The 26,365-nt window shown below is 38.2% G+C and overlaps 1 long non-coding RNA gene across 1 annotated transcript in view; it reads left to right on the forward strand.

The window, feature by feature from the left end:
• The window catches only part of LOC139356567 (uncharacterized), a 63,059-nt gene that overhangs the window by 26,258 nt on the left and 10,436 nt on the right, over positions 1-26,365 (forward strand). The window lies entirely within an intron of this gene.

Below are 26,365 nucleotides of genomic sequence, written 5' to 3' on the forward strand. Positions count from 1 at the left end.
AAGTTTGGCTATTTGTGGAGTGTAGCAGTAAAGCTTTATTTGAAGCTTATCTTATGAGTGCATTTATCACTTTCCATTTAAATAGTGAGCTGCAAGCAGAGTATTGTCTGACCACACAGACAGCGTTAAGTATTTTCATCCTAGTTCAAGAGTAGAAAATCTTTTAAATGATTCTAGAGGCTTCATCACAGAAACAAAAATAATTTCTCATTGAAATTCTAGGCACACAGTAAGAAAATGACACAATATAGTGACTTAAAAGTCAGGCTGCATTTTTACATCTAGCCCCTATTAAGCTGTCTCAGACAATAAAACTCCATAAGAGAAAAGTGGGTGGAGGCAGATTCCCAAAGACTTTCTAGCCTTGGAAGGAAAGAACTGATAACAGAGCAGACATTGTGAGTTCAGGTGGAGGTGGAGAGGGTTAAGACAATGAAAACCTCAACAATAACAGCCAAAGGCCCACCCTGCCTGTCTGAAATTGGAAAGAATGGGAAGGAGGCTTAAAATTCATCCAATGCACTCATTTTATAAATCAGGATAAAAAAATACTGAAGGGATTAACTGACTTTCTAATCCCCAGGATTTTGACATAGATTTTCTTACTCCAAATCCTTCAGACCCACTTTTAATCCATCCCAACCCAACAAAACACAGATGCTGGAGGCAAACTGCAAAGGTTGAAGTCCTGACTCTTTGACTTGTTAGTTGTAGGCCTTAAGTTGCTTAGCTCTCTGTCTCTTAGTTAAATAATAATACCTAGCACATAGAATTCTTGTGAGGATTAAATGAGCAAATGTAGGGAAAATGCTTTTATGGTACTGGGCACATAGTGTTATAGTTTACATGGTTAGCAATTATTACCTTTAATATCATTATTAATTATAGGGACATAAGGAAAATGGCAGAAAAGCAAATTATGATTGTAAACACTGCTTTCAATTTTAAAAGTGGTAGAGAAGCCGCCTTCACCAATAAAGCCAAAGCATAAAAATATGACCACTCAGCTGGGTGTGGTGGCTCATGCCTGTAATCCCTGCACTTTGGGAGGCTGAAGCAGGTAGATCACCTGAGGTCAGGAGTTCAAGATCAGTCTGGCCAACATGATGAAACCCCATCTCTACTAAAAATAAAAAAAATTAGCTGGGTATGGTGTTGGGTGCCTGTAATCCCAGTTACTCAGGAGGTTGAGGCAGGAGAATCACTTGAAGCCAGGAGACAGAGGTAGCAGTGAGCCAAGATTGTGCCACCTGCACTCCAGCCTGGGCAACAAGAGCAAAACTCTCTCAAAAAAAACAAAAAAAGTGACCTCTCTTCAATTCTTTACAGTTGCTTGGAGATAATAGTTATTATCTTCCTGCCAGAAAACCACAGGCATTTATTAAAAACATTCATAATTTCAAGACCAGGGGTTGGGGAAAGAGAAGGGAAACAAATTGGCAGTGTTCTGTAAGACCAAAGATGACAGTCATATGAAGCAGTGAGAAAACTTGATTTTAGAATATACTGGCTTTCCACAAAGATCATTGGTAGGTTAAGGACTGTGCTGACTTTCCTTCAGAGATTCATGATGAAGGTATTTCCTAGGAGAGAGGCACCTTTCAGTAGAGGTCATAAAAACTGCCAGAGTCAATAGCTTTCTATGTTAATTCACTTGAATGTGGTAATCACATCACAGTGTATACATCTATCAAACCATCACATTGTACAGCTAAATTATATAAAATTTTTATTTGTCTATTATACTTCAATAAATCTGGGAGGAAAAGACGGCATTGTGTCAATCACATTACCTCATATGCACTTTGTAGATTCATTTTGCTGTTATCTGTTCTTTTACTTGAACAATTATTATAATCTAAATATTTTACCATATAATTATTATTCCAGAGTTTGTTATCTGATGGAACTGCAGTGTTATAAAACTAGAGTACAAATCAATACTTTGAAAAAAAAATTTAAAATTGAGAAAACTTTTACAAGCAGCTCTAAACTATTGTCATGATATGCCATGCTGTTTTTTATTTTTATTTTTTATTTTTATTTTTATGGGTACATAATTGGTATATATATTTATGGGGTGAATGAGATATATTAGTACAAGCATCCAATGTGTAATAATCATATCAGGGTAAATAGGGTATCCATCACCAGAAGTATTTATCCCTTTTTCTTTTATAAATAATCCAATTATACTCTTTTAGTTATTTTTATATGTACAATTTAATTATTATTGACTATAGTCACCCTGTGGTGCTATCAAATACTAGGTATTATTCATTCTTTCTAATTTTTTTGTACCCATTAACCATCCCTACTTCTTTCCCAAGCTCTTACTACCCTTCCCAGTACCTGGTAATCATCTTTCTATTTGCTATCTCCATAAGTTCAATTGTTTTGATATGTAGCTCCCATAAATAAGTGAGAGCATACAAAGTTTGCCCTGCTGTGCCTGGCTTATTTTGCTTAACATAATGACCTCCCGTTCCAACCTTGTTGTTGCAAATGGCCAAATCTCATTCTTCTTTATGGCTGAGTAGTACTCCATTTTGTATATGTACCACATTTTTTTAATCCATTCATCTGTTGATGGACACTAAAATTGCTTCCAAATCTTGGCCATTCTAAATAGTGCTTCAATAAATATAGAAGTGCAGATATCTCTTCGATATACTGATTTCCTTTATTTTGGGTATATACCTAACAGTGGCATTGATGAATTGTATGGTAGCTCTATTTTTAGTTTTTTGAGGAGCCTCCAAAGTATTCTCCATAGCAGTTGTGTTAATTTACAGTCCCACCAACAGTGTACAAGGGTTCCCTTTTCTCCACATTCTTGCCAGTATTTGTTATTGCCCAACTTATTGACAAAAGCCACTTATTAATTAATTAAGTTTCGGGGTACATGTGCAGGATGTGCAGGTTTGTTACCTAGGTAAACATGTGTTTGGACAAAAGCCATTTTAACTGGGGTGAGTTGATACTGTGGGTTTGATTTGGATTTCTCTGACGATTAGTGATGTTGAGCACCTTTTCATATGCCTGTTTGCCATTTGTATGTCTTTTGAGAAATGTGTGTTCTGATATTTTGCCCATTTTTTAATTGGATTACTAGATTTTTTTGCCCCTGAAATTTTTTGAGCTCCTTATATATTCTGATATAAATATCTTGTCAGATTGGTAGCATGCCAATATTTACTCCCATTCTGTGGGTTGTCTCTTCACATTGTTGTTTCATTTGTTATACAGAAGGTTTTTAACTTGATGTGATCATATTTGTCCATTTTTGCTTTGGTTGCCTGTGCTTGTGTGGTATTACTTAGGAAATTTTTGCCTCAATCAACATCCTGAAGAGTTTCCCCCAGTGTTTTATTTTAGTAGTTTCATAGTTTGAGGTCTTAAATTTAAGTCTTTGAATCCATTTTGATGTGATTTTTGTATATGGTGGGAGAGATGGGTCTAGTTTCATTCTTCTGCATATGTATATCCAGTTTTCCCAGTACCATTTATTGAAAAGACTGTCCTTTCCCCAATGTATGCTCTTGGCATATTTGTCAAAAATGAGTTGACTGTAGATGTATAAATTTGTTTATGGTTAATCTATTCTGTTTTGCTGGTCTGTGTGTCTGTTTTTATAGCCAGCACTATGCTGTTTTGGTTACTATAGCTCTACAATATAATTTGAAGTCAGATAATGTGATTCCTCTAGTTTTGTTCCTTTTGCTCAGGAAAGCTTTGGTATTCTTGGTCTTTGTGGTTTTACATACATTTTTGGATTGTTTTTTCTATTTCCTTTTTTTTTTTTTTTTTTTTCCTGAGATGGAGGCTTGCTCTGTTGCCCAGACTGGAGTGCAGTGGTATGATCCTGGCTCACTGCAACCTCCACCTCCTGGGTTCAAGCAATTCTCATGCCTCAGCCTCCCCAGTAGCTAGGATTACAGGCACACACCACCACACCTGGCTAACTTTTGTATTTTTAGTAGAGAGGGGGTTTCACCGTGTTTTCCAGGCTGGTCTTGAACTCCTGACCTCAGGTAATCTGCCCACCTCTGCCTCCCAAAGTGCTAGGATTACAGGTATGAGCCATCATGCCTGGCTGTTTTCCTATTTCTATGAAGAAGGCTATTGATATTTTGATAGGGATTACATTTGAATCTATAGTTTGCTTTGGATAATATGGACATTCTAACAACATTAGTTCTTTCAATCCATAAACATGAACTATCTTTCTATATTTTGGTGTCCTCTTTAACTTCTTTCATGAGTGTTTTATACTTTTCTTTATAGTGGGGCTTTTGCTTTCTTGGTTAAGTTAATTCCTACATACTTAATTTTATTTATGGCTATTGTAAATAGGATTACTTCCTTGATTCTTTTTTCAGATTGTTTACTGTTGGCATAAATAAATGCTAATGATTTTTGTATGCTGACTTTGTATCTTGCACCTTTACTGAATTTGTTTGTCAGTTCCAACAGAGTTTTGGTGGAGTCTTCAGATTTTTCTAAATATAAGATTATATCATCTCCAAACAAGGATAATTTGACTTCTTCCTTTCCAATTTGAATGCCCATTATTTCTTTCTCTTGTCTGATTGTTCTAACTAGGACTTTCAATACTATGTTGAATAACAGTGGTGACAGTGAACATGCTTGTCTTGTTCTAGGTCTTAGAGGAAAGTCTTTCAGTTTTTTCCCATTCGATATGATACTAGCTACAGGTCTGTCATACATAACTTTTATTATGTTGAAGTGTGTTCCTTCTATATCTAGTTTTTTGATGATTTTTGTAATGAAAGATATTGAATTTTATCAAATGCTTTTCAGCATCAATTGAAATGAGCATATGATTTTTGACCTTCATTCTGTTGATATGATGTACCACATTGATTAAGTTGAAATTGTATTAGCCCTTTTTCATGCTGCTGATAAAGACATACACAAGACTGGTTAAGTTGAAATTGTATTAGCCCTTTTTCATGCTGCTGATAAAGACATACACAAGACTGGTTAAGTTGAAATTGTATTAGCCCTTTTTCATGCTGCTGATAAAGACATACACAAGACTGGGAAGAAAAGGAGGTTTAAATTGGACTTACAGTTCCAGCTGACTGGGGAGGCCTCAGAATCATGGTGGGAGGTGAAAGGCACTTCTTACATGGTGGCAGCAAGAGAAAATGAGACAGAAGCAAAAGCAGAAACCCCAATAAACCCATCAGATCTCATGAGAATTATTCATGAGAATAATATTATTCATGAGAAAGACCAGCCCCCATGATTCAATTACCTTGCCCTGGGTCCCTCCCACAACACATGGGAATTCTGGGAGATACAATTTAAGTTGAGATCTGGGTGGGGACACAGCCAAACCATAGCATTCCATCCCTGGTCCCTCCAAATCTCATGTCCTCACATGATGGGTCAGCACCCATCAACTCGTCATTTACATCAGGTATAACTCCCAATGCAATCCCTCCCCCCTCCCCCCTCCCCATGATAGGCCCCGGTGTGTGATGTCCCCCTTCCCGAGTCCAAGTGATCTCATTGTTCAGTTCCCACCTATGAGTGAGAACATGCGGTGTTTGGTTTTCTGTTCTTGTGATAGTTTGCTAAGAATGATGGTTTCCAGCTGCATCCATGTCCCTACAAAAGACACAAACTCATCCTTTTTTATGGCTGCATAGTATTCCATGGTGTATATGTGCCACATTTTCTTAATCCAGTCTGTCACTGATGGACATTTGGGTTGATTCCAAGTCTTTGCTATTGTGAATAGTGCTGCAATAAACATACGTGTGCATGTGTCTTTATAGCAGCATGATTTATAATCCTTTGGGTATGTACCCAGTAATGGGATGGCTGGGTCATATGGTACATCTAGTTCTAGATCCTTGAGGAATCGCCATACTGTTTCCCATAATGGTTGAACTAGTTTACAATCCCACCAACAGTGTAAAAGTGGTCCTATTTCTCCACATCCTCTCCAGCACCTGTTGTTTCCTGACTTTTTAATGATCGCCATTCTAACTGGTGTGAGATGGTATCTCATTGTGGTTTTGATTTGCATTTCTCTGATGGCCAGTGATGATGAGCATTTTTTCATGTGTCTGTTGGCTGTATGAATGTCTTCTTTTGAGAAATGTCTGTTCATATCCTTTGCCCACTTTTTGATGGGGTTGTTTGTTTTTTTCTTGTAAATTTGTTTGAGTTCTTTGTAGGTTCTGGATATTAGCCCTTTGTCAGATGAGTAGATTGCAAAAATTTTCTCCCATTCTGTAGGTTGCCTGTTCACTCTGATGGTAGTTTCTTTTGCTGTGCAGAAGCTTTTTAGTTTAATGAGATCCCATTTGTCAATTTTGGCTTTTGTTGCCGTTGCTTTTGGTGTTTTAGACATGAAGTCTTTGCTCATGCCTATGTCCTGAATGGTACTACCTAGGTTTTCCTCTAGGGTTTTTATGGTATTAGGTCTAACATTTAAGTCTCTAATCCATCTTGAATTAATTTTCGTATAAGGAGTAAGGAAAGGATCCAGTTTCAGCTTTCTACTTATGGCTAGCCAATTTTCCCAGCACCATTTATTAAATAGGGAATCCTTTCCCCATTTCTTGTTTCTCTCAGGTTTGTCAAAGATCAGATGGCTGTAGATGTGTGGTATTATTTCTGAGGACTCTGTTCTGTTCCATTGGTCTATATCTCTGTTTTGGTACCAGTACCATGCTGTTTTGGTTACTGTAGCCTTGTAGTATAGCTTGAAGTCAGGTAGCGTGATGCCTCCAGCTTTGTTCTTTTGACTTAGGATTGTCTTGGAGATGTGGGCTCTTTTTTGGTTCCATATGAACTTTAAAGCAGTTTTTTCCAATTCTGTGAAGAAACTCATTGGTAGCTGGATGGGGATGGCATTGAATCTATAAATTACCTTGGGCAGTATGGCCATTTTCACGATATTGATTCTTCCTATCCATGAGCATGGTATGTTCTTCCATTTGTTTGTGTCCTCTTTGATTTCACTGAGCAGTGGTTTGTAGTTCTCCTTGAAGAGGTCCTTTACATCCCTTGTAAGTTGGATTCCTAGGTATTTTATTCTCTTTGAAGCAATTGTGAATGGAAGTTCATTCCTGATTTGGCTCTCTGTTTGTCTGTTACTGGTGTATAAGAATGTTTGTGATTTTTGCACATTAATTTTGTATCCTGAGACTTTGCTGAAGTTGCTTATCAGCTTAAGGAGATTTTGGGCTGAGACAATGGGATTTTCTAAATATACAATCATGTCATCTGCAAAGAGGGACAATTTGACTTCTTCCTTTCCTAACTGAATACCCTTGATTTCTTTCTCTTGCCTGATTGCCCTAGCCAGAACTTCCAACACTATGTTGAATAGGAGTGGTGAGAGAGGGCATCCCTGTCTTGTGCCAGTTTTCTAAGGGAATTTTTCCAGTTTTTGCCCATTTAGTATGATATTGGCTGTGGGTTTGTCATAAACAGCTCTTATTATTTTGAGGTACGTTCCATCAATAGCGAATTTATTGAGCGTTTTTAGCATGAAGGGCTGTTGAATTTTGTCAAAAGCCTTTTCTGCATCTATTGAGATAATCATGTGGTTCTTGTCTTTGGTTCTGTTTATATGCTGGATTATGTTTATTGATTTGCGAATGTTGAACCAGCCTTGCATCCCAGGGATGAAGCCCACTTGATCATGGTGGATAAGCTTTTTGATGTGTTGCTGAATCCGGTTTGCCAGTATTTTATTGAGGATTTTTGCATCGATGTTCATCAGGGATATTGGTCTAAAATTCTCTTTTTTTGTTGTGTCTCTGCCAGGCTTTGGTATCAGGATGATGTTGGCCTCATAAAATGAGTTAGGGAGGATTCCCTCTTTTTCTATTGATTGGAATAGTTTCAGAAGGAATGGTACCAGCTCCTCCTTGTACCTCTGGTAGAATTCAGCTGTGAATCCATCTGGTCCTGGACTTTTTTTCGTTGGTAGGCTATTAATTATTGCCTCAATTATAGAGCCTGCTATTGGTCTATTCAGGGATTCAACTTCTTCCTGGTTTAGTCTTGGGAGAGTGTAAGTGTCCAGGAAATCATCCATTTCTTCTAGATTTTCTAGTTTATTTGCGTAGAGGTGTTTATAGTATTCTCTGATGGTAGTTTGTATTTCTGTGGGGTCGGTGGTGATATCCCCTTTATCATTTTTTATTGCGTCTATTTGATTCTTCTCTCTTTTCTTCTTTATTAGTCTTGCTAGTGGTCTGTCAATTTTGTTGATCTTTTCAAAAAACCAACTCCTGGGTTCATTGATTTTTTGGAGGGTTTTTTGTGTCTCTATCTCTTTCAGTTCTGCTCTGATCTTAGTTATTTCTTGCCTTCTGCTAGCTTTTGAATGTGTTTGCTCTTGCTTCTCTAGTTCTTTTAATTGTGATGTTAGAGTGTCAATTTTAGATCTTTCCTGCTTTCTCTTGTGGGCATTTAGTGCTATAAATTTCCCTCTACACACTGCTTTAAATGTGTCCCAGAGATTCTTGTATGTTGTATCTTTGTTCTCATTGGTTTCAAAGAACATCTTTATTTCTGCCTTCATTTCGTTATGTACCCAGTAGTCATTCAGGAGCAGGTTGTTCAGTTTCCATGTAGTTGAGCGGTTTTGATTGAGTTTCTTAGTCCTGAGTTCTAGTTTGATTGCACTGTGGTCTGAGAGACAGTTTGTTATAATTTCTGTTCTTGTACATTTGCTGAGGAGTGCTTTACTTCCAATATTGTGGTCAATTTTGGAATAAGTGCGATGTGGTGCTGAGAAGAATGTATATTCTGTTGATTTGGGGTGGAGAGTTCTGTAGATGTCTATGAGGTCTGCTTGCTGCAGAGATGAGTTCAATTCCTGGATATCCTTGTTAACTTTCTGTCTCGTTGATCTGTCTAATGTTGACAGTGGAGTGTTGAAGTCTCCCATTATTATTATATGGGAGTCTAAGTCTCTTTGTAAGTCTCTAAGGACTTGCTTTATGAATCTCGGTGCTCCTGTATTGGGTGCATATATATTTAGGATAGTTAGCTCTTCCTGTTGAATTGATCCCTTTACCATTGTGTAATGGCCTTCTTTGTCTCTTTTGATCTTTGATGGTTTAAAGTCTGTTTTATCAGAGACTAGTATTGCAACCTCTGCTTTTTTTTGTTCTCCATTTGCTTGGTAAATCTTCCTCCATCCCTTTATTTTGAGCCTATGTATGTCTCTGCGTGTGAGATGGGTCTCCTGAATAAAGCAGACTGATGGGTCTTGACTCTTTATCCAGTTTGCCAGTCTGTGTCTTTTAATTGGAGCATTTAGTCCATTTACATTTAAGGTTAATATTGTTATGTGTGAACTTGATCCTGCCATTATGATATTAACTGATTATTTTGCTCGTTAGTTGATGTAGTTTCTTCCTAGCCTCGATGGTCTTTACATTTTGGCATGTTTTTGCAATGGCTGGTACCCGTTGTTCCTTTCCATGTTTAATGCTTCCTTCAGGGTCTCTTGTAAGGCAGGCCTAGTGGTGACAAAATCTCTAAGCATTTGCTTATCTGTAAGGGATTTTATTTCTCCTTCACTTATGAAACTTAGTTTGGCTGGATATGAAATTCTGGGTTGAAAATTCTTTTCTTTAAGAATGTTGAATATTGGCCCCCACTCTCTTCTGGCTTGGAGAGTTTCTGCCGGGAGATCTGCTGTTAGTCTGATGGGCTTCCCTTTGTGGGTAACCCCACCTTTCTCTCTGGCTGCCCTTAAGATTTTTTCCTTCATTTCAACTTTGGTGAATCTGGCAATTATGTGTCTTGGAGTTGCTCTTCTCGAGGAGTATCTTTGTGGCATTCTCTGTATTTCCTGGATTTGAATGTTGGCCTGCCCTACTAGGTTGGGGAAGTTCTCCTGGATGATATCCTGAAGAGTGTTTTCCAACTTGGTTCCATTTTCCCCCTCACTTTCAGGCACCCCAATCAGACGTAGATTTGGTCTTTTTACATAATCCCATACTTCTTGCAGGCTTTGTTCATTTCTTTTTCTTCTTTTTTCTTTTGGTTTCTCTTCTCGCTTCATTTCGTTCATTTAATCCTCAATCGCTGATACTCTGTCTTCCAGTTGATCGAGTCGGTTACTGAAGCTTGTGCATTTGCCACGTATTTCTCGTGTCATGGTTTTCATCTCTTTCATTTCATTTATGACCTTGTCTGCATTAATTACTCTAGCCATCAATTCTTCCACTTTTTTTTCAAGATTTTTAGTTTCTTTGCGCTGGGTACGTAATTCCTCCTTTAGCTCTGAGAAGTTTGATGGACTGAAGCCTTCTTCTCTCATCTCGTCAAAGTCATTCTCTGTCAAGCTTTGATCCGTTGCTGGCGATGAGCTGCGCTCCTTTGCTAGGGGAGATGCGCTCTTATTTTTTGAATTTCCAGCTTTTCTGCCCTGCTTTTTCCCCATCTTTGTGGTTTTATCTGCTTCTGGTCTTTGATGATGATGGTGACTTACTGATGGGGTTTTGGTGTAGGTGTCCTTCCTGTTTGATAGTTTTCCTTCTAACAGTCAGGACCCTCAGCTGTAGGTGTTTTGGAGATTGCTTGAGGTCCACTCCAGACCCTGTTTGCCTGGGTGTCAGCAGCAGAGGCTGCAGAAGATGGAATATTGCTGAACAGCGAGTGTACCTGTCTGATTCTTGCTTTGGAGGCTTCCTCTCAGGGGTGTCCTCCACCCTGTGAGGTGTGTGGTGTCAGACTGCCCCTCCTGGGGGATGTCTCCCAGTTAGGCTACTCAGCGGTCAGGGACCCACTTGAGCAGGCAGTCTGTCCCTTCTCAGATCTCAACCTCCATGTTGGGAGATCCACTGCTCTCTTCAAAGCTGTCAGACAGAGTCGTTTGCATCTGCAGAGGTTTCTGCTGCTTTTGTTGTTGTTTATCTGTGCCCTGTCCCCAGAGGTGGAGTCTACAGAGACAGGCAGGTTTCCTTGAGCTGCTGTGAGCTCCACCCAGTTCCAGTTTCCCAGCGGCTTTGTTTACCTACTTAAGCCTCAGCAATGGTGGGCGCCCCTCCCCCAGCCTGGCTGCTGCCTTGCAGTTAGATCGCAGACTGCTGTGCTAGCAATGAGGGAGGCTCTGTGGGCGTGGGACCCTCCCAGCCAGGTGTGGGATATAATCTCCTGGTGTGCCTGTTTGCTTAAAGCGCAGTATTGGGGTGGGAGTTGCCCGATTTTCCAGGTGTTGTGTGTCTCAGTTCCCCTGGCTAGGAAAAGGGATTCCCTTTCCCCTTGCGCTTCCCAGGTGAGGCGATGCCTCGCCCTGCTTCAGCTCTGCTGGTCGGGCTGTAGCACCTGACCAGCACCGATTGTCCGGCACTCCCTAGTGAGATGAACCCAGTACCTCAGTTGAAAATGCAGAAATCACAGGTCTTCTGTGTTGCTCGCGCTGGGAGTTGGAGACTGGAGCTGTTCCTATTTGGCCACCTTTTTGAGAATGATCCATGTACTGAGGAAAAGAATGTGTAATCTGTAGCTGTTTGATGAAATGCTTTGTAAATATATATTAAGTCCATTTGTTCTACAGTGCAGATTAAGTCCAATACTTCTTTTTTTATTTTCTATCTGGGAGAGATGTCCAATGCTGATGGTTGGGTGTTGAAGTCTCTCTCTAGCTATTATTTTACTGGGGTCTCTCTCTCTTTAGCTTAACCAATATCTGCTTTATATATCTGGATGCTCCCGTTGTGTGCATATGTGTTTACAATTGCTATATCCTCTTGCTGAGTTGACCCCTTTATCATTATATAGTGACTTTCTTTGCCTCTTCATGTAGTTTTTTTCTTGAAATCTATTTTGTCTTATACAGTTATAGCTACTCGTACTCTTTTTTGGTTTAATTGGCATGAAATACCTTTTTCCATCTCATTATTTTCAGTCTATTTGTATCTTCACAGGTGAAGTGTGTTTCTTGGAGGCAATAGATTGTTGGGTCTGTTTTTAAATCCATTCAGCCACTTTATGTATTTTATTGGAGAGTTTAGGCCATTTACATCCAATGTTATTATTGATAAGTAAGGACCTACTCCTGCCATTATGTTATTTGTTTTTTCTTCTTTCTTTTTTTTCCTTTGCGCGCGTGTGTGTGTGTAACCTTTTCTTCCTTCTTTCCTTCCTTCCTGTCTTCCTTTTGGTGAAGGTAATTTTCTGTGGTGGTGTGTTTTAATTTCCTGCTTTTTATTATTTATGTATCTGTTGCTTTTTGATTTGAGGTTACCACGAGGCTTGCAAATACTCTCTTATAACTCATTATTTTAAACTGATAACAAGTTAACACTGATTTCATAAACAAACAAGCAAAAATAAAACAAAATGCTTCACTTTAACTTCATCCTCTGCTTTTTAACTTGTTGTTTCTTTTGATATACTGGAAATTTTGTTTTTAATTTTTTATTTTTTTATTGATGAGGTTTCACTATGTTGCTCATGCTGGTCTCCAACTCCTGAATTCAAGCAATTGTCCTGTCTCAGTCTCTCAAAATGCTGGGATTACAGGTGTAAGCCACTGTGCATGGCTATATTTATATGTTATTTTACTATGTCTTGAAAAGTTGTCGTAGTTATTATTTTTATTGGTTCATCATTTAGTCTTTCTACTTAAGAGTAGCTTATACACAACAATTACAGTGTTATAATATTCTGTGTTTTTCTGTGTAGTGACTATTATCAGTGAGTTTTGAATCTTCAGATGATTTCTTGTTGCTTATTAATGTCCTTTTCTTTCAGCTTGACAAACTCCCTTTAGTATTTTTTGTACGTCAGGTTTGGTGTTGAGGAAATCCTTCAGCATTTCTTTGTCTGGGAAAGTCTTTATTTCTCCTTTATGTGTGAAGGATATTTTCACTGGATATGGTATTCTAGGGTAAAAGTGTTTCATCTTCAGCACTTTAAATATGCAATGCCGCTTTCTTCTGGCCTGCAAGGTTTTCACTGAAAACTTTGCTGCCTGATGTATTGAAGTTCCATTGTATGTTATTTGTTTATTTTCTCTTCCTGCTTTTAGAATCCTTTCTTTATCCTTGATCTTTGGGAGTTTGATTATTGAATGTCTAGAGGTAGTCTTCTTTGGGTTAAATCTGCTTGGTGTTTTATAGTCTTCTTGTACTGGGTTTGGGAAGTTCTCTGTTATTCTCTCTTTGAATAAACTGTCTACCCTTATCTCTTTCTCTACCTCTTCTTTAAGGTCAATAACTCTTGGATTTGCCTCCCTTGAGGCGAATTTTTACATCTTGTAGGTGTGTATCATTCTGGGCATTAAAGAGTTATGTATTTATTATAGTCTTTGCAATCTGGGCTTCTTTGTACTCATCCTTCTTGGGAAGGCTTTTCAGATATTCAAATGGATTTGGGTGCTGTGATCTCAGCTCCAGCTGCATTAGGAGGCATCCCAAGTCCAGTATTGCTGTGCTTCTTGCAGACTTCTGGAGGTGTGACCTTGGTGGACTTAGATAAGATCCAGAAGAATTCTCTGGATTACCAGGCAGAGACTCTTGTTCTCTTCCCTTACTTTCTCTCAAACAAATGGAGTCTCTCTCTCTCTCTTTGTGCTGAACCACCTAGAGCTGGAGGAGAGGTGACAAAAGCTCTCCTGTGGTCACCACCACTGGGACTGTTCTGGGTCAGACCCAAAACCAGCATAGCACTGAGTCTCACCCAAGGCCTGCAGTAACCACTGCCTGGCTACCACTTATGTTCGATCGAGGCCCCAGGGCTCTATAATCAACAGATGGTGATTCCAGCCAGGCTTGTGTACTGCACTTCAGGCCAGCAAGTTCCTCAGGGCCCCGGGTAAGTCCAGAGATGCCATCTAGAAGCCAGGGACTGGAGTAACAATCTTAGAAATCTACCTGGTTCTCTATTAGCTTCTGCTAAGCTGGCACTCAAACCACAAGACAAAGGTCTTCCCACTCTTCCCTCCCCTTTCCACAGGCAAAGGAGCTTCTCGCCACAGGCCACCACTAACAAAGAGCCATTGCAAGTACTGCCCAGCTACTGTTGATGTTCACTTAAGGCCCAAGGGCTCATCAGTTGGCTTGTGGTGAATGCTGCCAGATTTGGGACTAACCCTTCAAGACATTGGGCTCCCCTCTAGCCCAAAGCAGGTCCAGAAATAACATCCAAGGCCCAAAACCTGTAATCAGGGACCCAAGATCCTGCTTTGTGCTCTAGCCCACAAAGTTCAACGGAATGAATCTATCCATGACTTTATAATTGGATAAGTCTAGAAAAGCTATTTGCATTTCCACTTTCAGGTAGGTATTGTGTTGTTTTGAAAAATAAGATTTTTCCACTCTTAATGTCTTTTATTTCTTTTCCTTTTTGAAGAAATTGCTAGCTAGGTAAAAGTAAAATGTCATTTATAATTACACATGGTGGAGCTCATACTTGGGGCTTCTAATGGTCATAGATAACTGCAATCATTCAGAATTATTTATAATCCCTTCGATGTAATGTTCTTGCAACTCTACAACTTTTTTTTACATGCAGCATAAATGTTCCTCTTCAAATTATTCACCTAGAAAACTCCAACTCATTCAAAATTTAGGAATTCCTCCTTTAATTCCATAACCCCATTTACTCCTGTGTTAGATAGTGTGTCAGTTATCAATTTGATGCTTCTCAACTTGAATTGTGCTCTTCATCACCCTGTGATTTTTGCATATGGACCCTGTAAATATTTTTTGCCACCTGGCATATTGTTCGTCTTTGTCAGTGGAGGACACTGGAGGGAGATTGCAGGAGGAAGGGGCTCCTTTTTATGCTTCCCTGTGCTTGCCTTTCTTCTTGCTCCTGTTGCACTTAGACCTTGAGCAGGATCCTCAGCCGAGCTAATTCGGAGCTTTTACATCAGCACCCAATGGGTGGATTTCTGGCACGTTTTGTCAGCACCTCCATGAACGTTTTCCTGTTTTCCAGCCTCAGCCAGTCATACATGCCTCAGTGAACTCCTCTGCCATCAGTGGCCGTATAACGTGGCCGTATAACGTTACTTCTCCAATGAGGTGTGAATCTCAGCCTTGAATGGAGGGCTTTCTTCCACATTTGTTTCTGGCTTGGGTACTCTGCTTCAGCCTAGGGGTAGAAACTGCTGTCTATCTGCCACCGTGTCTGTGATTTCTGTATTCTTTAGAGTTCTCTTAATGCCTTATAGCTAGCTACCTGCCTGTTATTAGTTAAGAATTCTTTACCCTAACCTTTCTCTATTCAAAATATTGTGTAGTGTTTGTTCTCTGACTGGACCCTGATGATGCAGGTATCTTGTCTGTTGAATCCAGGAGCATCCTGTCCTTGCCCCTAGAATAGCTCTAATTAAGCTTTATAGGGAAGTGCCTGCTTATGCCCCATCTCCCTGTCCACACTGGAAACTCCCTCCTGGATATCTTTCCTTTTCTCCTCTAGGTTACTCTGCACCCTTCCCCAGAGACTGGCCATTCTGGTGTTCACCACAGGTTCTCATGAACTTGGTTAGATTCCCAGCAGGAATCTTAAGAGTAAGTTAGAGTGAGAGAGGGATGTGATGCCAAGGCATTTGCATTTATTTCTCTGCTCATTCCCTGAAAGGGACCTCAGCTATCTGGGTTCTTCATTGTCTCTCCCAAAGCAACATTCTCTACACAAACTTATTCCAGGTTGTGGTAACCATTCCCTCACCTTTCCCCTTTGTATCTAGGACAGAAAATAGCTCCTTTGTGCGTGAGCTTACTGCATTATCCCTTGGGTTACATCTATGATCCCTTTCAATTCATGTGCGTAAACAGTTCATCTGTAAATACACCCTCCAATAACCTCATTTGAGTACTTTTTCCTTCTTCTTTTTTTGAGACAGGGTTTTACCCAGGCCAGAGTGCAGTGGTGCAATCTCAGCTAACTGCAACCTCCACCTCCTGGGTTCAAGCCATCCTCCCACTTCATCCTCCCAAGTAGCTGGGACCACAGGTGTGCCCCACCATGCTCAGTTTTTGTAGTTTTTGTACAGATGCAGTTTTGCCATGTTGGCCAGGGAGTCTCAAACCCCTGAGCACAAATGATTCACCCACCTTGGCCTCCCAAAGTTCTGGGATTACAGACATGAGCCACCATGCTCGGCCACTTTTTCCTTCTTATTGTGATTCTAATCCAGACCCTTTGTTTCTGATCACTCATTCAATAACAATTTTGCCTGTCTATTATATTCCAGAAACTGTTAAGCATGCACAATTTTAGGTTCCTAAAAGAGAGAGATTTAGAGAGAAAAATTCCTGTATGATTGGAATTGACATTTGACATTTTAGACCCAGGTTCTAGGCAGAACAGGTGCTATTCCGAAGGGATAAATATATTCATCTTTGCATTAAACTTTCTTATTCAATGACATCTTAAAAGTGCTTGCCAGGTGAGTGAGCAAAAGCCTACTGGTAACATACAGAATATATTACTGAAGGGAGTAGGAAGAGGGTGAGCAATAAGTCATACAAGAGAAGATTCCTAAATCCGGTGCCTGCGGGCCTCATAGAAGGGTGCAGCAGCAACAAGAGCTATATTTATTTCATTGTAACTCTACTTTTTTATTAAATAAATTGAAAGACACCCACAATATTTTCCCTGAAAACTTGAGATCTTAAAAATAGACACAGAAATTTGGGTTTTTCAGCTTTTCCATCAGATCAAATTACTGCATACAGTATAACTTCCACCTTCTGTCTAAGAACTACACCAATATCCTAGCTGGTTTTTAGAAAAAAAGGATATTTTATGGACAATAGTCACATTTCTTAGAAGGCAGACGGGTTAAGCTAAATGTCTTATCAGTAATATGTGTCAGTTAGTGTTCTGAGCCCTGGTACCATGCAAAGCCATCTTTTTACATCTGTCTGAAATTTTCATCAAATAATACTCATGCCAAGAGACCAGAAGAGTCTGTGTCCTGTCTCTGACTCATCCTTTAGAAAAATAATTCAGATTTATCACAAGCAAGCAGCGATTCTACACTTAGACCATCTCTGAGAAATATCAACAGAGGATCATGACAACATTGCCATCTGCAGTAAAGCATGATGGATATAAATACCAAGGTAATTTAATTTTTTTTTGCAGCTAACACAGATTTTTACCTGCTCTTTCTTTAACTATTTAAATTAGAATACATTTCACATATTTATAAGAGCCAGTAGTAATAACAGTGGTTCTTAGGCTCCAACATGTGAAAGATAAAATATGAATAGGTTCATTTAGTGTGGATTCTGGGACATTCAAGACCACTCTCACTTCCGATCCCAACTTCAAGTTAGGGTTCCCAAGATCACCTCCAGTTTTAATAATTCTCTAGAAGGATTCACAAAACTCACAGAAAACAGTTAATCTTGGTTGCAGCTTATTACAGTGAAAAGATACAGCTTAAAATCAGCCAAGGGCAGAGGTGCATAGGGCAGAGTTCAAAAAACATCCACATACACACTTCCCAGTGGAGTCATGGACAGTGCTAACTTTTCAGGTAATGTTTGTGACAGTACACATGGAGTTCTGCCAACCAAGGAAGCTGACCTGATTCTTAGTGTCCAGAGTTTTATTGGGGGTCATCACATAGACATGGTTGGCTATCCATGTGGCTAACCCAAGTCTCCAGCCCCTCCTGAGGTCAGCTGGTACCATGGGCCCCAAATCCCTCCTGACAAATCACACTGTTAAACTATCTGGCCGGGCCCAAGGCCCCCAGTAAACAAAAACACTGTTATCAGGCATGATATTCTAAGGGCTTAGAGATTACCTCAACAGCTGAGGGCAGAGGCCAGACCTGTCTTTGGGCAAGGTTAAGTAAATACTTCACTACCCACTTGGGGGATTAAAAAGAGCAGGATCATAGTCAGATTTGATTTAGTATTATTTCTAAATAAAATTACATTCCATTTTCTTATTATTAATACAATTTCCTTTTAATTTCCAGCTTTATTCTTGGTAGAGTAGCATTTACATCCACATCTACTTTCTAAAAACATCTGGAAGCAAGACAGAGAGATAATGATGAAAGAAAAAAGTTCTGGGATATTTCTAGACCTTAAGGCCCATCTCTGTTAGTAATAAATGAAAGAGTAGATTTTACATGTTCTTGAGGAATATCAGAATTGACATTTGGAGAAAGGAGGAAGGAATATAGAGAAACTAATAGCAACCGACTTTCTATAGTTTTCTATGATTAACCTCTAAGTTTGTACTGAGAGCATTTAATTCAATAAAGACTGAAAGGGGTCAGATAATAGCCTAACAGTCTAACAAAATGATTTTTTGTTGTTGTTTGTTTTTTTAAGACAGGATCTCACTTTGTCACCCAGGCTGGAGTGCAGTGGTGTGATTTTGGCTCAATGCAGCCTTGAACTCTCAGGCAAGTGATCCTCCTGCCTCACCCCCCAAGGAGCTGGGACTACAGGCATGTGCTATCACGCCTGGCTAATTTTTTGTATTTTGAGTAGAGATGAGGTTTCACCATGTTGGCCAGGCTGGTCTTGAATTCCTGGCCTCAAGTAATCCTCCTGCCTCCGCCTACCAAAGTGCTAGGTTTAGAGCCATGAGCCACCACACCTGGTCAAGAGGATTTTTTAAAATAAGAAAATAACCAAAGAATAGGAAATAGCATTAAATTCTTGAAACCACCACAAACAAAAACCTAGGAAAAGATTTAAGTCCATGTAACTGTTCAAAAATACCCGTTCCTTGTGCAACCAAACGCTGTTAAAAATATATGGTAATGTTTCTTATTCTTATCTGTTGGAATAAAGTCAGATAAATATCAATATAAATTATATGCTGCTTGGTAACAAATCCACAAAAGTCACACAAAGAAAATAAAATGCTAATTACTAGTTCTTCGTAGTAGAATTACATATTCACATTAGCTGAACTGCTTATGAGCTACTTTCCTAGTTGACCCCTCACTCCCTATTCATACTCCCCTGTTTCGGTGCCAACAGTAATTGCTCTGTCTTCAACACCTCCTGATTTTTTTTTTTTAAACATATTTCAATATATCTCTGCTTGCTCCATTGTTTGTCTTGGGGAATGTCCTCCCTCCTTACCTTTTTTTTTCTTTGACAAATCCAGGGATTTTCTTTTATATTGCCATTTCCTTAGAACATTGAGGTCCTTGAAGGTGCTCATTTATTTTTCTTTGATGACATATATTTAGTACTTAACTAGGGAAAATAGACTTCCTTTTCAACTTTCTTTTGAGAGCCAGGCTCCAGTCTTTGTGCCTTTTTTATACCGTGAAGACCTGCTGTTCTTTTATTCTACTTAAGTGCATAAGCGTTACTGTATATGTTGAAAAACGTGTTGCCTCACAGAGCAGCCAGAAACTAGCTGCTAAAACCAGGATTCGTTCTGCTGATCCAGGATGACATTTTGTCTCTTTTTTTTTGAGACGGAATCTCAACTCTATCTTTTTACTCTTCCGCGTGACTTCTGTATTTCAGGAGAGAGGAAGTGTGCTTCCTAAGGGGATGATTTGATTCTTCTCAAACACCAGCTCAACCTCTCTCTAAGGCCACGCACCGATGCTGAGCTGACGAGTGACCGGATCCGAATTTTCCCCTGAGTTTTAGGAAATGCAGAGTATTTTTCCTATGAATGAACTCTGGACCCCTTCCCAGGATATTAGTCCTTCTAATTTTCACTCATTTTTGTCATACTTTTCCTTTGGATTGCCTCAGTAACCCGATGGGTGACCTGCACCAGTGGGCAGGAGAAACACAAGCTTTTTTGGTGATTGTAAACATCTAACTGAAAAAAAACTGTGTCATGGAACACACTATAGAATTACCTGATGAATTAATCTTTCAGAATACACCTCATTCCCCATGCTATTTATGCTGAACTACCACTAGCAACTTTTTATGATTTCAATTTTTTATTATCATTTTTCACCTGGGACCCCCAGGTTATTTCAATTCTGAGATTACTTCAATTATGTGTAAACACAGAACATAAGGTGGGTAGAACGGTTTGTTTGACCTCAGTATTTGGCTCCTGTCACAAACATTCATTTATCCAAAGCAATTAAAAATGATGAATAATAAATCACCAATTATATCACAACTGTGATCCCATTATATTCCAGAATTAAGTGCCTGAATTCAGTAAGCAGAAGTAAAGCCCATGAGAGTAGAAAAGAAGGCTACTCAGAAGGCTAGAAGCTCTCAAATGGGGATGAGCCCTTAATGTTCTACAAGGAGGTACCATTTTAGATGATGATTCTGATCCTTGCACATTTCTTTTCATAGGGCCATACAACAAACCGATTAAAGGCAAGGTCCCTGGAGCCAGGTTTGATATTTCAGTTTCATAATTTACTCATAGTCTCAACTCCAAAGAGTGAGTGTGAGGATTAAGTGAGTTAATATAAGTAAAACACTTAGAACAATGTTTGAACATTATAATTACTCAATACATTTTATCTATTATTTATTATTACTAATTATGTACAGCATCCCTAAATATTCCTGGGAACTTTTAAGAATTGAGGTAAAATTTACACACAAGAAATGTGTATCTAAGTGTACCATTCAATCAGTTTGATAAATGTGTATTAAGACACAGAATATTTCCATCACTCCTCTCTCCTCTATTCAGATAGCACCTCCCAAGAAGCAGCCAATGATGTAATTTTCATTGCAATAGATTAGTTTTCATCTCTTGTAGAATTTCATATAAATGGAAGTGTATGGTATGAACTTTTTTGTTTTTGACTTCTTTCCCTTGGCAGAAGATTTCTGAGATTTACCCATTCTGTTTTAGCAGTAGTTTGCTCCTTTTTTGAGTGAACAGTATTTCATGTGTGAATATACAAGGTTATAGACACGTTGGTTGTTTCCAGTTTGGGGCTATGATAAATAAAGCTACTATAATCATTCATTTACAAAAATTTTATAGACATGTTTTCTGTTGTCTTGTATAATTACCTAAGTGGGAAAATGTTGAGTCATAGGGTAGGCGCATGTGTAACTTTTAAAGTAACTGACAAATGGTTTTACAAACTGGTTGTGCCATTTTATATGTATAAAAATTCCAGTAAATTCAAATTTTCTTGACATTTGTGATTGTCAGTCTTTTAAATTTTAGCCAGTTTGGTGTTTATATAATGGTTTATCATTATGGTGTTAATTTCAATTCCCCTAATGACTAATGATATTTAGCTCCTTAGTATGTGTTTATTGGCCATTTATTATATTTTTTGTATAGTGTATGTTCTAGTCTTTTGCCCATTTTTTAGACTGAATTTTCATCTTTTTTATCATGGTGTTGCAGGAGTTCTTCACACATGTTAACAAGTCCTTTGTCATATATATATGTGTTGCCCATAATTTCTCAAAATCTATGACTTGTCTATTTATTTGATGGCGTATTCCAGAGCCAAAGTTTTAAATTCTGATGAAGTCTTATTTATCAGTTTTTTCTCTTATGATTCAACTATGGGTTTTCTAAGAAATATTTGCCTGACACAAATTTGCAAAGATATATTTTTCTAAGTGTTTGTTCATTAGCTATATTTTTTAGGTTTTTACCTTTAGGAATATTATTCAATTTGAATTGATTCTTTTTGTGTATGATGTGAGGTAGGGGCAAAGTTTGTTTGTTTGTTTGTTTTTAATCCAGTATTCCAGCATATTTGTTGAAGAGATTTTCCTTTCCCCATTGTGGTGCTTTGGTGCTCTTGTTGAAAATCACTTGACTATATAAGTTGGGCCTCTTTGTAGACTCCTCATCCTATTTAATTGATCTATTTGTCCTTTTGCCAATATTATACTGTTTTAGATATAGTAGCTTTATGATAAATGCTGAAGCTGGGTAGCATAAATCCTTCCATTTTTTTTTTCTTTTTGAAGATTGCCTTCATTATTCTTGGTCTTTTGTTTTTCCAGATAGTTTCAAATACATGTTTATGTTAGAAAATATTTTGATTTACAAAAAAATTGCAAAGAGAGTAAAAAGATTTCCCATGTACTCCGCACTTGGTTTTTTCTATTGCTAATATATTACATTAATGTGGTACATCTGTCACAACTAATAAATCAATATTGACACATTATTATTAAAGTTCATACTTTATTCAGATTTCCCTTTTCTTCCCTATGTCATTTTTCTCTTTCAAATACCATTCAGGATACCACATTGCATTGAGTTGTCATGTCTTCTTATGCTTCTCCAGACTGTGATAATTCAGTAGTCTTTCCTTATTTTTGATGACCTTGACTGTTTTGAGGGGTACAGGTCAGCTATTATGTGCATTGTCCCTCAATTGGGAGTTGTCTGATATTTTTCTCATTAGTAGACTGGATTTATGGTTTGGGGGGAGAAAGATCACAGAGGTAAAGTGCCATTTTTATTGTATCATATGAAGGATGTATGCAATCAATATACTTATTATTGTTGATTATCATCTTAATCATCTGGCTAGGGTAGTATTAGTTTCTCCACAATAAATAATCAAGTTACTCTTCCCTTTCCCTTACTCTATACTGAAGAAAATCTCTATACACAGCCCATTCTTAAATGGTAGAAAGGTGGTGGATACTTCCTAAAAAGGGAGTATCTATGTAAACTATTTAGAATTTTTCTGCACTGGAGATATTCTATTATTTCCTGCTTATTTACTTATGTATGTATGTATACACTTGTGTATATGTTCAGTCAACTACACAAATTGGTTGAAATTCTTCTGTTTGGGATATTTGTCTTTCTCCATTTATTTATTCAAACTTTTATTTACATCAGTATGGAGCCAACCATAATGATTTTATATTTCATGTTATAATTCAATGGCATACTATTAATTGCTCAGATTTTTTAAGCATTGGCTATTAAGAGGCCTTTCATATTGGTCCTGTATCCCTTTGGAATATTCCTAAAATTGTTTTTGAGCATTTTCTTTCTTTTTGGTAATAGAAGATGCTCCAGGTTGATATTGTATATTCCCTGCATCAGTCCTAAAATTAGTCATTTCTCTGAGAAGTTCTGGTTCCTTTTATTGGAGAATGGCACTGGAAACTGCGATCTGGGCACCAATGTGCTCATTGATTTAGAGTGTTATTGTTTCTATGCCTTTTCAGCTCATAGTACAAGCAAATATTTGTGTGTACACTTATCTCTGTGTGTGTGTGTGTGTGTGTGTGTATGTCTTCAACCTTTTGGTGCTGCTATGATAACAGTGATTAGGTAATTTATAATGAACAAAATTGTATTAGCTCACAGCTCTGGAGGTTGGGAAGTCCAACATTAAGTTGACAGCATCTGGCAAAGACCTTTTTGCCACATCATAATGGGCAGAAGCCATCACATGATAGAAGGGTGAAGAGAGGGCAAGAGAGAGCAAGAGGGGATAAGCTCACTACTGTGATAAAGAACCCATTCCTATAATAACAGCGTTAGTCCATTCATGAGGGCAGAGCTCTTATGACCTAAACACCTCTTAAAGGCCCCATATCTTTGTACCATTAGAACGGCAGCTAAGTTTCAACATGAGTTTTAAAGGGGACAAATATTTAAACTATAGCATTATAAATATTCAATACACATGCTATTCAAACAAGAGTGTGTAAAAAAGAAAAAAAATTGGCAGTTCAACTGTACAGAATTTTGGGAATACAGTAGATTTTCAAAAGTAGTCAATGACATTGACCCGCTCCCATTTTATAGGCAAAAAAATGGAGATCAAGAAATGTAAAATAACTTGCCCAAAGTCACATGGCAAGTCATGATCAGGGTGGAACTGAGTGGAACCCAGGTTTCCTGACCTCTTGGCAGAACTCCTTTCTCCACCCAGTGTTTCCTCTCTTTCTTTGCCTCTAGCACAACTTGGGACTATATTCTCTATGTCCTGGCTTTCAACAAAAGAGCAAAACAAATCCATGGCTTGACAATGTTCAGATTTATAAAAAGAGAAATGAGGAACATTGGTATATGTTTGAATTTCAAGACATTCCATTATTTTAGCCATCAAGCTTTATCACACCTGTATCTTTTGCTTAAATAAAGCCTCAGTTTCCCAGTGTGTTTGCCTGTGATCTAGAGCTATAAATCACACAATTTATGAAATATCATTGGACAGAAACAATTTTCATTGTGGAAAGTACCTAATATCTCATTAACTTTACTAAAACCCAAAATTACTGTTGTCAAATTAAATAAACAACTTTTTTCAACCAAAATGTTTTCTCCATTGTAATTGCCATGTAGCTCATAATTCCTTTTGTAATCAGTCATGAAGAAAAAATTCTTATGAAAGTAAAATGCAAAGTATAAAAATAAAACTCTGTGATACTGACATAATTGTCAGAAACAAAACAATTTACCAATCAATAATTGAAATATATTAGGTGTTCATTGGGTAAAAAGTGTACATGTAGCTCTTAATATAAGATATACAAATTAATTCTTTCCTTAATCTGAGTAAGACAGGAGTTATGTGTGTATGTGGTGTATGTATTGTGTGTGTGTCGTTGATATAATAATTGCTTCCATTCCTTAAAAATCCATACTTATATTCTCTTTAAACACTTTGCCAGTGCATTTGGAGATTAGATCTTTAAGAAGGAATCTCTAATGTCAGTCCCCTCATGGAAATTGCTTCTTAGCATGATTTCAAAATTGATATAAACTTATATTTAAATAATGATAGGTCAGGCATGGTGACTGACCACCAGCACTTTGGAAGGCCAAGATGGGAGAACCTCTCAAGGCTAGGAGTTCAAGACCAGCCTGGGCAACATAGTGAAACCCATCTCTACAAAAAATAAAAAATTCAGCAGGTTATGTTTGTGTATTTCTATAGTGCCAGCTACATTGGAATCTGAGGTGAGAGGATAGCATGAGCCCAGATGATTGAGGGTACCGTGAGCTATGATTGCACCACTGCATACCAGCCTGGGTGACAAAGGAAGACTCTGTCTCAAATAATAATAATAATGAATGTTCAAAAATAATGTCCATGGTTTGTCTAGATGCAAAAAAATCCTAAAAATTTGTAAGGTCTTATCACAAGCACATATCTTCCTGACTGATTACAAAGTTCATCTATCTTAAGATCAGAAATTATAGTGATGTTCATTTTTTGGTTTTCAACACAACTGCTTATTTATTAATAATAGATGCTTATCAGTAGAAACTACATACATTAAAAGGAATATTTTGAAAGAGGTCAAATTTTAGTTTCAGAAAAATAAGAATGTTCATTAGAAAAAAATGTCTTCAAGGCACGAACAATGGGTAAGGAGGGTGATATTTGTCACTGAAATGATTGAAACTTTGGTGAAGAATGAAGTGTTAATAGAGGAATTATATTGTCATCTAGATTATTTAAAAGGAATGAAATAACATAAACAAGAAAAGGCAAGACTACACCACTTAAGAAAATAATACAACGAAGCGAAAGGAAACATTGTAGAAAGTGGTTATAAACAAGAATTTTTTTTAGCACAGGCTTTGCCATAAAATAAATCTTGGGGAAGAAACCCAAGATCCACCATTTACTAGCTATGACCTTAAACCAATTCCTCAATTGCTGGAAGTCTCAGATTTTTCATCTGTAAAGGGAGTTCATAATAGTTAGTACTGAATGCTTTACTATGTGCTAGGCACCATTGCAATAATTTTTTTTATGTTTTAATTTTTTTTTTTTTAAATTTTCTTTGAGACCACAGTCTCGCTCTGCTACCCAGGCTAGAGTGCAGTGGTGCCATCTCGGCACACTGCAACCTCCGCCTCCCGGGTTCAAACGATTCTCCTGCGTCAGCCTCGCGAGCAGCTGGGATTACAGCCGCACGCCACCGCGCCTGGCAAATTTTTTTGTATTTTTAGTAGAGATGGGGTTTCACCGTATTAGCCAGGATGGTCTTGATCTCCTGACCTTGTGATCCACCCGCCTCGGCCTCCCAAAGTGCTGGGATTACAGGCATGAGCCACCGCGCCCAGCCCATTCTAATCGTCTTTATGTGTTATCTTCCTTATCTTCCTTATGTTCCTTATCTTCCTTATCTTCCTTATGTTCCTTATGTGTTATCTTCCTTGTGTTCAACAAGTCAAGAATTTGGTTCTATTATTGCTGCCATTTTACACATAAGTATAGGCACAGAGATGTGAGGCACAAACATTTGCAGAAGATCATGCAGCTGCAGGTAGGGGAGCAAGATCAGAACTCAAACACTGTTTTGAATTCGTGATCTTCACCAGCATGTGACCTGACTACATCAGAGGCTTTTGTGAGAATTAAAATTTCAAACTATATGTAAAATATGAAGAACAGGTCCTGCCCTTAGTGAGCAGCTATCAAAGAATAAAACAAAGAAAACTGAAATTAAAG

This window comes from Macaca nemestrina, chromosome 10, assembly GCF_043159975.1.
Source record: "Macaca nemestrina isolate mMacNem1 chromosome 10, mMacNem.hap1, whole genome shotgun sequence".
Classification (NCBI taxonomy): Eukaryota; Metazoa; Chordata; class Mammalia; order Primates; family Cercopithecidae; genus Macaca; species Macaca nemestrina.